The sequence below is a fragment of the Eutrema salsugineum genome, unplaced genomic scaffold (assembly GCF_000478725.1).
Source record: "Eutrema salsugineum unplaced genomic scaffold, Eutsalg1_0 scaffold_11, whole genome shotgun sequence".
In the NCBI taxonomy this organism is placed as follows: domain Eukaryota; kingdom Viridiplantae; phylum Streptophyta; class Magnoliopsida; order Brassicales; family Brassicaceae; genus Eutrema; species Eutrema salsugineum.
This window is the reverse complement of record NW_006256901.1, coordinates 9884243-9898822: the sequence shown is the minus strand read 5'-3', so window position 1 is coordinate 9898822 and position 14580 is coordinate 9884243. Positions and strand designations below refer to the sequence as shown.

At 40.3% G+C, this 14580-nt stretch overlaps 2 non-coding genes across 2 annotated transcripts; both read right to left on the bottom strand.

Moving 5' to 3' along the window:
• Positions 1-7153: 7153 nt before the first annotated feature.
• On the bottom strand, positions 7154-7259 carry LOC112090110. Its single transcript, XR_002901466.1, has one exon. It is a non-coding gene; the product is annotated as a small nucleolar RNA R71 (small nucleolar RNA).
• Positions 7260-11266: 4007 nt separating this feature from the next.
• On the bottom strand, positions 11267-11372 carry LOC112090070. The gene has a single exon (XR_002901429.1). It is a non-coding gene; the product is annotated as a small nucleolar RNA R71 (small nucleolar RNA).
• Positions 11373-14580: the final 3208 nt, after the last annotated feature.

The following is a 14580-nucleotide window of genomic DNA, read 5'->3' as shown; positions in this document are numbered from 1 at the left end:
GATAACGAGCTCTCAACAATCAATGATAAGTTCCCAACGATCGACGATGAGCTCTCAACATCAAGCAACGACCAACGATGATAACTTACCACCGAGTAACTAATGATGATGATCTTCCAACAATGAACCTTCCAAGGACGAGCTACCAATGACCTTCCGCACCTTCAGCAAAGAAGCTGTCTGTTTATTGGGAAGATGATGGTACATTGACGCTTGTCACTCCGTACATATGGAACATGCCTCATGCGATATGGAAGCTATGTTCATTATTAATTGAATCTGCTTATCTACCCTAGATAAGGAATGACCACGAATCGAGATATGGTAGAACCAAACAAGGTTCGAATAGACAAGAAATATTGTCGTACATTGACCAGCGATCACAAAGGCTAAGTTACTTTCCAAATTCTAAATAAGAAATTGAAGAGTAGGGGGCAAGTTGTTGGGTGAAATTAATTCATTATCCGGTCAATGTGATCATGTCATTGCTAAGTGAAAAGGAATGACGAACATTCACTGTGATGTCACTGCTAAGAAAGAAAGAGTGACGAACGGTCACTAGAGAGAGAGTCTCAACATCGTATATTCATCTTTGTCAATCGGTTTAACATCGACCAGTGGTTTATTATAAGTCGTTGGTTCATATTCTTGAGTAAACCGAAGAGTCTAGAAAAGTTGGAGCAACCGACCGACATGAGCTCCCAATTCAAAGGGAAATATGGAAAGACCGACCGACATATAAAACCTAGTTCAATAAGAATTAGGATTGACATAACCCTATAAATAGAGAAGTCCGAGAGCAAGGACGGACACACAAACACATACTGCACAAAACCCTAACAACTTTATTCCCGCAACAGAGAACCGAACGACCAGATCTCTTCGTACTTTCGCTCTCGCCAATCGACGACGACTACCGAGCGACAGCGATACCAACTTACTTTGATTTTCGATATTGATTGCTTGTAACTCAATATTCGTTGATTAATAAAGATCTATCTCTTCTCGTCATTCCGTAGGACTATTCACACACGAACCGGTTAAAATGTGCCCCAATAGTACTCTAGCTACCACCTAGTCTAATACTAAACCTTGAAAGAGGTTTCATAAAGCGATGGTGTAGAAGCAAACATGTTGGTAATCATCATCGATTTTGTCATCATTCTTTCAAAACGTTTTTGAAATTTGACAACACATTTTGAAATTGAAAAGACTTTGAAAAAGTTTTAAGAAAATCGAAAAAAATGATAAATTTTTAAGAAAAATGCAGAATGCAAAGGCCAATGAAAGAATGGTTGTTAAGGGATGAAATCATTCCCTAGACTTAAATCACAATATCCCCAGTATGAAATAAATCAGGTAAGAATGAGAAATAGAGTATGTAATAATTGAAAAGATAAAGGGAAAGAAAACTTACATGGTGTTGGTGTTAGGTTGTGAGGTGGTTGTGGCGGTGATAGGATAGTGAATGATAGATGGTGGTTGATGTGGAGTGGTGCTTGATGAAATGAGGGTTTGATTTGGATCAAGGTAGAGGTGGAGGTGGCCAAGGTTGGCAGAACTGAGCTTGGCTGCGGGCCAGGTTATCACGGCTGCGGTGAATTGCTTATTGGCCGCGGTTGAACCTTCCTCCGCCGCGGTCAGCCTCCTTTTTCTTCTTTTTTTGTTTTTTTTTTGTTTTTGATGCATACTAAGGCATGTATAAAATAAAAAACAAAACTTCAATAGAAAAAAAAGTTAAACTAAATAAATATGTACTTAAATGGGTTGCGTCCAATCAAGCGCTTTGATTTATAGTCTTTAGCTAGACTTTTGTAAAGAAAAAGACATAGTTCAAATAAGATCTTTTCCAAGGACAAGTCTTTTTTCGAGATCTTCCTGTTTTCTCTAGCAGGTTCTTCATCACTCCATAGTTCTTCTGGTTTGAATGCTTGTGCCTTATGCTTTCCACCTTGGCTCTTAAGTGGTGTAGCTTCGTAGAAGATGTCCTTGTCGAATATGAGTCATCTTTGGTCTTGACTATGTAAAGATAAACAAGGGATAGGCAATCTCCAATCCTTAGAGGTATATCTCGGGCTATCCCTCTTGGAGCCTATTCCTCTTGAAGGTTCACTTGAATCATCAGCTAAGATAATCCTTGTCCTGGCACTTGAAATGTGTTTAATACCGAGTCTCAAAGCATCAGCCTTGTACGTTATGTTTATACAATCTCCAGAATCACAAATAACATTTGAGAAATCTTTCACCTCTAATGTCACAAGAGATAAGAAATTGATCTTTGTTTTGAACTTTTTGCAGGGTTCGAACTGGTCCTCTTTCTTGGGCGTGTGTGAACAAGTCTTTCATCTCTTGGATATATTCTTTGCTATCACCGTAGAAGTGGCTGATCATGTAGTCTTTACATGATTTGGCAAACAAAATTCCTTTGGATAAACTCTGAACTACTTGATTGAATTCTTCAAGTTTTTCTTTGCTGATCTTTTTTGTAATCACTGGCTTCTTGTGGGTCTTTGAGATGGATCCTGTAGACACCTGCATCAGGCGATGGTCTAGGGAAAGATAGGTATCTGGCTCTCATGAAATAGGTGTGAATGTTCTCCTTAGTCTCCTTGCTGTATCTGAAGAAGACTTGTAGGCATTCCAACTTCCAAACATCATCAAATCCTTTGTAAAGAGGGATTGACTTCACAAAGTTGTTGAACTCGATCAGTATTTCTCTAGATATGCTCTTGGTTATTGATTCTGAGTTGTTCTTTGATATGTTCATAATTTGCATCATTTAGGTTGCATAAATCATTCCAAATCATGTTTTATTTCATGTATTTTAGGTCCTTAGGGTTTGTTTTAGAACTTAGGAGATGCATTAGGTCCCAATGAGTCTTTGCATGTTTTGAGTGTCTATCAGGTGATTATGGAGCTGAAAAGATGAATCCAGGAGGTGGAATGGTGAGCAGAGCTTGAAAAAGTGGAAAACTTGAGTCTATGGAGGTTATCGGCCATTCTCGCTGGCCAGGAAGGTTTTACCGGCCATTTTCATGTACCGCGGGAAGCTTTACCGGCCATTTTCACGTACCGCGAATTAAGTATATCGGCCAAAATCTCCGGGTGCGAACGAGTCTCAGAAATCACCTGTCCGGGGAGCCTTCCGGTCCGATTCAGATGGCGGGTCCTTCATAGAAGTTGGAGAGCATTGAAGCACGGTCTCATAGCAATTGGAATCGTAGAATTCGGACGCGTGAGCAGAGAGATAAGCTCGTCGGAAGAAACCCCTGTCTCGCAGGTATTCCGGACCGAGCAGATCAGTTCTGAAGGATGCGAAGGACGGTGCACTTCCAGGCCGATTCAGCTTCCGGGTCCTTCATGAGAATCAGAGACATTTGAGTCTTCTTTCCAGAACGTCCAAGAGCATTCAATTCGGATCTATGAGCAGGAAGATACGGCCTCCGGAATGGACACATGTCTAGACGCCTCTCTCTGGTCGTATACATGCACTGCAAAGATGTGCCCTCCAGGAAGCCTTCCACCTCCCAAGCACTGAAACTTCCTTCACAAAAGTTGGAGATAAATGAGTCCTCTGTCTTCTGCAACCGAAATCATTCAATTCGGACAAGTATCACAGGAGTTACACTCTCCGGAATGCGAAGTGATCTAAGCTGCTCTGGATGCTGCGAGATGGTCTTGCGACTTGGTTAACCCGCAGGCCTGAAGATGAACGCCTGAATGCTGATGCTGCGAGTTGAAATGTGCGGGTAAACTATCACTGGAAGAGGTCTGGAGCTCCCGAGCAAGAGAAATGCTAAGTCCACAATCGTGCGACTTAGGCATGCGGGTCATCCGTGCCTGGATCTATGCCGCACGATCACTCGGAATTCACTCCGACTTGAGCCTGCGACCTAAGTGCAATAGAGACCAACCCGCACAGTTTCTACATCCCCCAGAAACCGGCTCAGCCCTGCGAGTTGGAGAGGAAGGAGACCATGCCGCAGAAACACTCGCAATTTACTCCTAGATAGGCGTGCGGCTCCGACAAGGCGATTCAAGCCTCACAAGACAAGTCTTCATCTACTGCGACTTAGGTGTGCGGCCTGGGACATACTGAACCGACCCGCAGCTTTTCCCATTTTATCCATTAAAGCCGGGTCAGGACCCGGTTTGTTCCGGGCTGACCCGGTTCGTTTTTAAGAAGGTATAAATACTTTTTAGGGTTTTTTGGGGGAGAACTAAGTTTTATTCCCTTTGTCTCTTGCCTCTTTGGTGAAAAAGACTCCATTAAGAAGAGAAATATCTATTTTTGAGTGTTGAATCAAGAGAGTTTTAAGAGATCTGGGTGTTTAAAGCTGTTTACTTTTGAATCTATCATCTCTATCTCCATTTCTCATCATTAATCATGCTAATCTTCTCAACTTGCAAAGGTTTAAGAGAGATTAGTATGATTAGTGAGTAATCCCATATTGAGGTCTTAGATATGTAGATTAGGGTGCTTAAGTGGTAGATTAGCGAGCTTAGGGGTTAGATCATGCATATTCCATTCTCTACAACTTGTTCTCTATGCTAGATCCATACAAATCATATGTGGTCTAGATTCTGGGCATTTCATGCACCAAAAGTGTTTGATGAAATGCCTGAACCAAAGTTGTTAGAGGTTTAAGTGTTATTCATCATGGGAATGATTGTTTATATGCTTAAATGACAGATTAAACTGATTCTTAATGCTTGTTAACTCATGTTTCACTGATGATGATTGGGTTTGAAACTGATTTAGCATAGGAATTAATGCCTTCATGAGAGGATTAACTTAGTTAGAGATGTTTATGTTAAATGGCTTGCTTGATCATATGATTCATTAGCTCATTAGTTTATCACTGAAGGCACCCTAATCCACTATCATGTCTAAGACCTTTCTTATCATCATTCATACATTCTCATCATTTGTCATTGTTTAGTTCTTGTTTAAGCATTTCATTAATCCTTAATCCTGTTTAAGTTTGTAGTTGTCTCTAGATTAATCAAAACCCACTCTTGTTTGCTTGAATTAAGAACTTGATCATATAGCTTAGTGTCTAACACCACATCTGGATTGATAAACCTCTTTGTGCTACATTGACAAGGGGATTGATAGCCCAGAGACCCTTAAAAGTCCTATCTATCATTCTTTGATGAATGATCCCCAGGGTTTGCATCTTCAACAAACAAACCATATTCTTCATCTTTTAATAATTTCTCTTGAGACTCATTTTCACAAATGTAAACCATGTTGCAAGGTGCATAAGTGTTGGATTCCTCCTTTTCTTTTGATGCTTGTGTAGTGACTGAGAAGACAGCTTGATAAAACAACTGAGATCTGGTCACAAGGGGTCGGTCTACAGTTGAACAGGTTTCAGAAAGAGGATGAAAGGACTCCAGGTCTGAAAAACAAGGCTCCACCGTGGGTGAGGTGTTCACGGCCGCAGTGGTCGTGACACTGGCCGCGGATGAGGCTTCTTTATCCGCGGTCAGCTCCTCTCGGCTCACCATGCTTGTTTCTTCATTCTCTTATTCTCCATTGTTGTTCTCTTGCTTCCAGTAGTTGTCAGGCACGTCTTGGATATCAAAATCATTGGTTCAACTGTTCAGATCATTCTCCTTATGATCCTTAGAAAGTTTCTCAACTTTCTCTTCTACTTCATCTAGAGCATAGACAACTCTATCTAAAGTAGAATCAAGCTCTTCAGTCTTGTCAACAACCTTTCCTACTCCTTTCCGCAGCTCAAATGTGTAGTCGTAGGATTGGTTTTTGCATTCATTCAGATCCTTATACAGATCATTGATCTTGAAATTTAGGGTTTGCATCTCCCTCTCACTTTATCGAATGTCGAATTTGTTTTTCCCTTTCTCTTCTTTGACAGATGCTACTCCCATGCATTATAAATAAGTTTAGAAGATATAGTTCTAAGATTCGGCTTCAATAGCTAATGGAATCCTCATTGAACATATATAGCCCCCATCGAAAATCCCTTAAACCCAACAATAAAACTACTCATACATGATGAACGAAAGCAAAAACATTGTATTGAAAAGCTGAGTAGAAATCAATATGATAGAAGAACAAAGAGGGTTCAAGAGATAGATCTCTATCTCCCTAAATTTAAAAACTAAGAAAATAAAAGACAAAAACTTAAAAGCTTCAAAAAGAATAAATTGTATATGCATTTCTTGTCTAGGGCTCCTAAAAACATTTATTGATAGTGTCCAAGTCGTTTTGGGCTTGAAAATGGGCTTCGGGGTCGGACAAACCATTCTCTGCGGTCGGGAAGGTCGGGAACGTGGTAATGCCTGTTGGCGGCGGGTAGGAATGCTTGCCTGCTGGTTTACGGGACATCTTGCTCTTTGTGTAACTTATTATTGAACCGTTGGATTGCCAATCTGTAAAGTGTGCTGGAAAGCTGGTAGTTCCATCTTTAAGGTTTCCAAAATTGAGCTGGATCAGACGGTGAGAAGGTCTTCATTTGGAAGTGAACTTCTGACGGTTGGACTCTGAGCTGGAATCTGGTCTTCTATACATTTTGTTAAGCTTACCTAAGTTTCCTGAAAAGAGTCTTGAAACTACAAATACTAGAAAAACATAATAAAAATACTTGAAAGCAATAAAAAACATAGAAAAGTATTTCAAAACAATCCATAAAAGTGGTCAAAATACGGTGTTATTACTAAGGTGAACCAGAATCAGGCGGCTAGACATGAGCATCAGGCTCATGTGAACCAGCAGAACCAGCACCAGCTAAGGAATCACCAGCCTCAAGTGCACAATCCGATTTTTGTTGAAGAGAATTACAGGGCTAATGCACATCAAAAAAGAGCAGGAATCCAAGTTCCACCAGTCCAAAACAACAATTTTGAATTCATGGCATCACTTCTCAATATGGTGCAAAACTCAAAATTCTATGGATTTCCTATGGAGGATCCACTTGATCACCTTGACCAATTTGACTGATTCTGTGATCTGACAAAGATTAAGGGGGTTTCAGAGGATAGCTTCAAGTTAAGATTGTTCCCTTTCAGCTTGGGAGACAAGGCTCATCAGTGGGAAAAGAATTTACCTAGGGGATCCATTCAAACATGGGAACAATGTTAGCTGGCTCTCCTCTCAAAGTTCGTTTCAACATCAAGAACAGCCAAGTTGAGGAATCCAATCTCAAGCTTTACCCAACACAGCAATGAGACCTTTGGGGAAGCATGGGAAAGATATAGGAGCTACATCAACCAGTGTCCTCATCATGGTTGTTCTGAGGCTTCATTACTCAGTACTCTATATAGAAGAGCTCTCCCAAAGATAAGAAACCAACTTGATACAGCTTCCAATGGAAATCAATGCAGCAATGGATTTGGTGGAAAACTTGGCTATGAGCAATGACACATATGGAGAGGACTATGATAGAGCTTATAGAGGAGAAGTATCTAGTGAAGAAGACTGGCTGAAACAAGATATAAAGGAGCTGAAGATCAAGATTGATAAAGTGTTAGTTGCAACTCAAAAGCCTATACACTTTGTGGGAGACTTTAGTGAGAAGAACTACTTTGAGAATGTCGATAAAGAGGGTCTAACACAAGAAGAGCTGCACTACATTGGCAACCAGAATAAGTTCCAAAAGTTTCACAACTTCAGCAACCAGAACTTGTCCTACAGAAACCCCAATGTCGCTAATCCTGGTGAATAAGTCTACTCCTCTCAACAAGCTCAGCAAGGATATGTTCCTAAGAACCAGTTCCAAGGAAACTTCCAAGGTCCACAAGCTTTTCAACAATAAGCGGTCCAGAACCAAAGGAATAACTTCTCAAACCAAGTCAGTTTCCAGTAACAAAAGTCTCCACCTCCAGGCTTTGGACAGCCACAGGTTCAGCAGGGTTTTATGCAGCAACAGGGTCCTGATATCAGTGTTGTTCTCCAGTAGATCTTACAGGGACAGCAAAAGCTGGCTTCTAAGTGTAATGATCTCAGTTCCAAGTTGGAGACAATCTGGGAAGGAACCTCCACTTCTGATTCTCAAAGCTCTCTGTCAGGCAAAGCTGTTCCAAACCCCAAGAAATATTGCAATGCCATATACTCAAGTGATGATCACACTGCTGTTATTCAGGAAATTGAATATCTTCTTTATGGTCAAGTCTCTGATGGGTTCAGCCCTAACACTGAGAATGAAGCCGCCATTATTGAAGACTATGAGAACCTGTTCTCTGTTCTCAATGAGGACATTGAGAAAGAAGGTGGAGAGGCAGCTTGTTTTCATCAGAGTTGGAATGATTTTGTTCAGAAATGGAGCAATTCTGTGTTTGTTGAAGCAAAAGGACAACAAGTTGATCAAGCAAAGCCCAAAGATAGAGTCTCTAGCCTTGATTCAACAATGGTGAAGCCTACATCCCTCCCAAAGCTAGGTAACCCTGGAAAATTCACTATGTCTTGCTCTCTTAGAGATTTCAAGATTGAGAATGCTTTGTGTGACACTAGATCAAGTGTTAGTGTGATGTCTCTAGACATGGTGGAGAGATTAGGGATCAAAACTCTCAAGCATAACCCCATTTCAATTTCCTTTGGAAATTCCCACTCAAACAAACCATATGGGCTCCTAGAAAACTATGCACTAATGGTTGGTGAATGCATAATCCCCACTGGCTTTGTAGTTATGAAGATGAAGAAAACCAAGGAGTTTCCTCTATTGCTTGAAAATCCATTCCTCAACACCAAAGGAGCAAGAATTGATTTTGATACTCAGAGAGTGGTGCTCACAAAAATAGTTATAGAAGCCTCTTACCCTGTTAAGCCCCCATTAGCTGATTTTTACAGCACTGTTGTTGAAGGAGTTGATGATTTCAAGGACTATGATAAGAAATATGTGGGAAACATTGCTATCTTAGGAAAAACTCAATCCCTTCCAACTTTGGAGAAGAAGAAAGAACCCCAAGTCAAACCTGACTTTAAGTATGCAGATGGGGAGACCTTTATCAGAAAAGAAGCTTGATTGATCTCCTTTTCCTCTAAACTAAGTGAGATAGAGCTGAGCACCAACAAGGGTAATGGTTCAAGATCAAGAGAAAATAGCCCTATACCTGAATCTTCCTCTCAAGGCTTAACTCTCATCCCTTGGTAATGTGATGATGAAGCTATAAAGTACAAGCTGCAATGCAATGGAGGATCAAAACCATTTGCTGAAGTTAGGGTACTACTCACAAAAGCAATCGTAGACAAGGGGCCTGATGGTATTCAAGAGCTGATGAAGAAAGGTCTCATGTTTGAATTCAAAGACAAGGGACCTGATGGTGCTAAAGAGCTGATGGGTACAGCTTTCATGCTTGATTTCATGGACAAGATAAGTTGTGCCAATGCTCATCCTCTCCCTCATTAAGAAAAGGTTCTGAAAAGTCAAACTTAGTGACTTAAAACAAAGTGCTCTTGGGAGACACCCCAAGCTTATCCTTGTACATAAATCCTTTTAATCTTTTCTTTAGTGTTTTTGGAATGTTTTGATGGTTTTGTTAAGTGACCACAGGTTCTAGGAAGTGTTCTTGCTTAATGGCTTGAAGGAACAGCTGCAAAAAGGAGTTTAAAGAAGGCGTCCTTGTGATTTAAAGAAGCATTGGCCATGGCCTTGGCTTAGACACCTTGATATGGCCATGCCGAGGTGTGTCCACCGAATGAAAAAACCAAGGCCTCAAGGTAACTCTTCATGATGGTCTATACGGAGGTCGTGATATATTTGTTCCAGAGTATAAGTGTGGAATCAGGCCTCGGAGTAAATCTTGTGGTATAGCCTATGCCGAGGTACCTTGATGTGCTTTACCGAGTGAAAAGCTCAAGGCCTTGGGCAACCACCTCGTCTTAGCTCATACCGAGGCCATGAGTTGATCCTTCCAGAGGCTAAGTACAAAAGCGACCTACAGAGGAAACGTAAACCGAGATGGATTCCGATCTGAAATGCATGATCTTATTCTGGCATGAGAGCGAGAGTTAATTGCCATGCATTTAGGGTGACAAGAGTTGGCTAATCTTACAACTTTATATCCTAGTTTGAGAGTCATAGAAAATCCTTGCCTAAATTCCTTGTGTTTTAGAACATGAACCCTAAAGATGAACCCTGATCCCAGCGCCGTTTTTCATATAGTTTTCAACCGATTTTTATTTTAAGCTTTTTAATTCTCTGCTAAATTTGATTTAGTGATAAATCAAAACCCTTTTTATTCAGATTAGGTCCACAATTGCTTTTAGCATCAGTTAGAAGCTTTCAATGCACAAATCCCTGTGGATTCGATACCTAAGTACTACTGCGTTTGCTGTGAACTTGCAGCTTGTCTAGGGTAAAACTTGAGATGCCCACATCAAGTTTTTGGTGCTCTTGCCGGGGATTTATCGTTGTTGACTTGATTTCTTAATCTAATTTTAATCCTAGACCTCAAGATTTTTTGAGTTCTGCTGGAGATTTTCTAACTTCTCTTTTATTTCTACTTTCTTTGCTCTCAGGTGCATGAAAACTAGGAGAGATCCTGCCAACATTGTACCGCCCTAAGACGAGATTGACAAACACGAAAGAGAACTTTGGAAACACAGACAAAGGACGCTCAAGATGGCCAATCCGAATGCCCATCAGGAAGATTTTTTTTAAAACATGATCAAGATGATCACATTGGAGACGATGACCATGATTTTGTTCACGATGATGACCGAGATGCTGCCCATGAAGGAGATGGCCAGCCACAACTCAATGAAAAGGGAAATCAAATCCCTAGAAATGCTGCTCAAGCCGCTGATGATCAAAGGAGACGAGATCGGAACGATCAAGGAGAAATAAGGAATGATGAAAACATTATTCCACCTAATGGTAGAGAGGCCAATCGACCCATACAACTTGCCAATCCTGCGAGAAGATAGCCCCGCAATAGACTTATTGCCGATTTCGATCCACCCTACCAACACTTTCAGAATAGATCAGCTATTCAAGTTCCTGCCCCAACATGAGGAGATCACGAGATAAAACCTCAGATTTTCTCTCTGGTGAAGCAAAATCAATTCCATGGAATCTCTACTGAGCATCCAAATGACCACATCTTTTTGAAGAAATATGTGGAATGGTGAGAACCACTCCAGACACTGTGGACTATGTGAAGTGTAAGCTTTTCCCTTTCTCTCTAAGTGATAAAGCTTTAAGATGGTTAAAATCTATGCCATATGGTTCTATTACTTCATGGGAAGAATGCAAGTCAGCTTTCCTGAACCACTTCTACACCAAGTCAAGATCAAACCAGCTGAGAATCAAGATACAAAGTTTATAACAAGACCCAATATAATCATTCTATGAAGCTTGGGAGCGATTTAAGGAGTATGAGAGAGACTGCCCTAATCATGGTTTCTCTGGACTAAACCTGCTAAGCACCTTCTACAGAGGACTTCAGCAGACGTATCAACTTTCTCTTTCACTGCCAGCAATGGAGATTTCAGTTCGAAAACTATACCACAAGTTAGAGCACTCATCCAAAATTTGGCTGTAGCTAACAGCAACAACAACCCTGAGTATGACAGATCAAAGAAGACCATCATTAGTCATGAGTCAAGGGAGATTGCTGAGCTAAAAAGCATGGTAAGTCAACTTCTTAAAACTCAAAATAAGGATATACATGCTTGTGATACTGCTGCAGGAAATGAAGAAGATGGAAGATATGAAGATGATGGCATATATCAAGAAGAAGAAATCAATTTCAAGGGAGATCAAGCATACCAGAACCGATTTAGTCCCGCTTTCAACCATAATTTCAGGAATTCCAACTTCAACAATCTCTCATACAGGAGCCAGGGAACGGAGAACCCCCAGAACCTGCCTTATCCGCAGCAGCCGAGGAATTTTCCAAACAAGTTCCAAAATGGGAACTATGGAGGAGGAAATTTCCAACAAAGACCACATTTCAACACTCAACAAGCATATACCAGCTCATTAGAAGCAACACTTTCCCAGCTAAGCAACCAGGTAAAATCGCTTGAACAAAGTGTGATGCAGACATCTCAAGGCAATGAGAAGTCGATCAGGGAAATGGGAGTGAGGATCGATTGTATGTACATTGACTTGAATGGGAAGTTTGAATCTCTTGCAATCTATGTCAAGAAGTTGGAACTACAGATAGGTCAGACTGCAGGTTCAATGAAGAGGCAACCAGGAGTCTTGCCAGGAAGAGTGGAAGATAATCCAAAAAAGTTCTGCAATGCCATGACAGCAGTTTTGGAAGAAGAACCAGTCGCAGACTCTAAGGAAAAGTCGACACTGGAACCCCTCATGAAGGACACTAGAACCGAGCATGAGAGAAGCCATATCATCCCGGTTAAGGATACAAAATGCTTGCCTGACCAATGACCAAGGATCCAGGGCGTTTTTCTTTCACTTGCTCTATTTCTGGAATTGAATTTTCAGATTGCTTATGTGATTCTTGTGCTAATGTGATGTTATGTCAAAATCTGTTGCTGAGAGACTTGGTATAGGAACATTTGTCCCATCTCCAGTAAGGATAATCTTTGGTGATTCATGTTAAAAGAGGACAGAAGAAATGATCCTGGACTTACCACTGGTCATTGGAAACAAAATCATCCCAGCCGATTTCCAAGTTTTAGAGATGGACCAAGACAAAGAATGACCTCTGATATTTGGTCGCCCATTCTTAGCAATTGTAGGTGCTTTCATTGACCATGCAAATGGCTGTTTAGTTTTCTTAAATGTGGACAGGAAAAAGTTCTATAAGACCATACTGGATCCAGCTCCAAACCACAAGGACAAGAGCAAAGAGAAGATATTGGAAAACAAAAAGGAACTAAAGTACTTGCATCCAAGCAATTCGCAAAGGTCAATATAGTGGTGCCACCAGACATCAGAAAGGAGATGGAGGAAACCTTGAAGAAATTGTTGAGAAGACAAAACATTTTTTCAAAGATGCAAAAATCTTTAAGAAAGGAAAGGAGATTGTGATTCAAGATGAAGGAGATCGAAAGTTTAGGCTAAGGAGGATTCCTCAAGAGATCCTGCCTCTTCTTCCCAATCTTAATCCTACCAAAAGTCTAGCTAAAAGACTCTAAACAAAAGAGCTTAATGGGAGCCAACCCATTTGTTATGATTTTCTTTTCTTTTTATTTCTTTTCCATTTGATCTTTTCTTTTTATGCATTTTAGGCTTTCATAAAACCCAAAAAAAAAAAACCAAAAACATTCAAAAAACCAGAAAAATACAAAAAGATAGGAGGAAGAAACCAGAAACCGTAAAGAATCAGGTGAAGCCGGAGCCACTTTGTCGGGGCTGCAATCATCTCAGCCGCGGCCAGGCCTTCATTTGCCGCAGCCCACAAACTTCACCCGTGCATCCCTCACCCGCAGCCAGCCCCTGTTCTGCTTCCCGACTTGATTTCCCGATTTCCCGCGAACCGGAACTTCAAAATCCCGATCTATTCCAGGATTAAAGCGGAAAGTTTCCAAAACATTATTTCCGTCTTAAACACACCAAGGTAAGTCCTAAAAAGCTTTTAAAATAAATTTTTCATAAGAAAAAGACATTTTTAAAAGAAAAAGAGGATTTCAAAGATCAAAAGGCTCTTTTTCATCATCTTCTCCAACATGTTTGGAGATTGTGAGAAAAAGACCAGATTTCAAACTTGACAAATCTCTTTCAAATTTTCAAACCTGTCTTACTCGTTTTTAAAGAAGATTCCAAATCTATCATCACATTATACTTTAATCAAGGTATGGATCCAAATTTCTCAGTTTCTCTTATGAACTCAAATTTAGAGTTTTTTTAGAATAAGTAGAATTCACCTTAGGATGATTGGAGATTGTCTTTGAACTCAAGACTACACTTCTGGGTATTTTGATTGCAGGATTTAACACCTAGACCATATAGATTTGAAATTTTCGAAAATTTGAGATTTAAAAACTTGAGAAAATCAAAATTTGAAGAACAGTTTGATTGAGCTTAGCAAATCTGGTTTGTTTGGTCATTGTTGATAGATAATATGATTAGATTGCATTTGAATGAGCATGAACATCATCTTGATTTAGAAATCTCATGTGTTGAACATCACTATATCGCATTTGACCAGGAACTCACAAATTTTGCAATGTTTGATGCAATTACAGTTTGTTTGTCATGTGAATGTGTTTGTGATAGCTGTATGAACATCTTGCTCATATAAATCGATTCAAAAGCAGTTTCAGTTATTCTCTATCTGGATAATTTTGTTTTGCAGGCCATGAATCTCTCTCAGGTATGACTCATTCGAACCAAGAAGAGCCCTCATGCAAAGAAGCCCAACTCGCAGGAGACATATGATGCTTTGAAGCTGTCATATTGGAAGTCATCTCTACTCTCTTACCATTTTAGAGATGTGTGATGATTTGAAGCTGCCATATTGTGATGAGATTGCCTTGGAGAAAGATCCAGATGAGGATCTATGGAAATTGATTGGTTATGGAGTTTATGACAAAGGAAGGTCCAAAGCATCACTTCTCTCTCACCCTGTTGTTCAATATGTGCACAAGTTGCTAGCACACACTGGGTTTTTTAGAGCCAACCAGGCGAATGTCCTCAA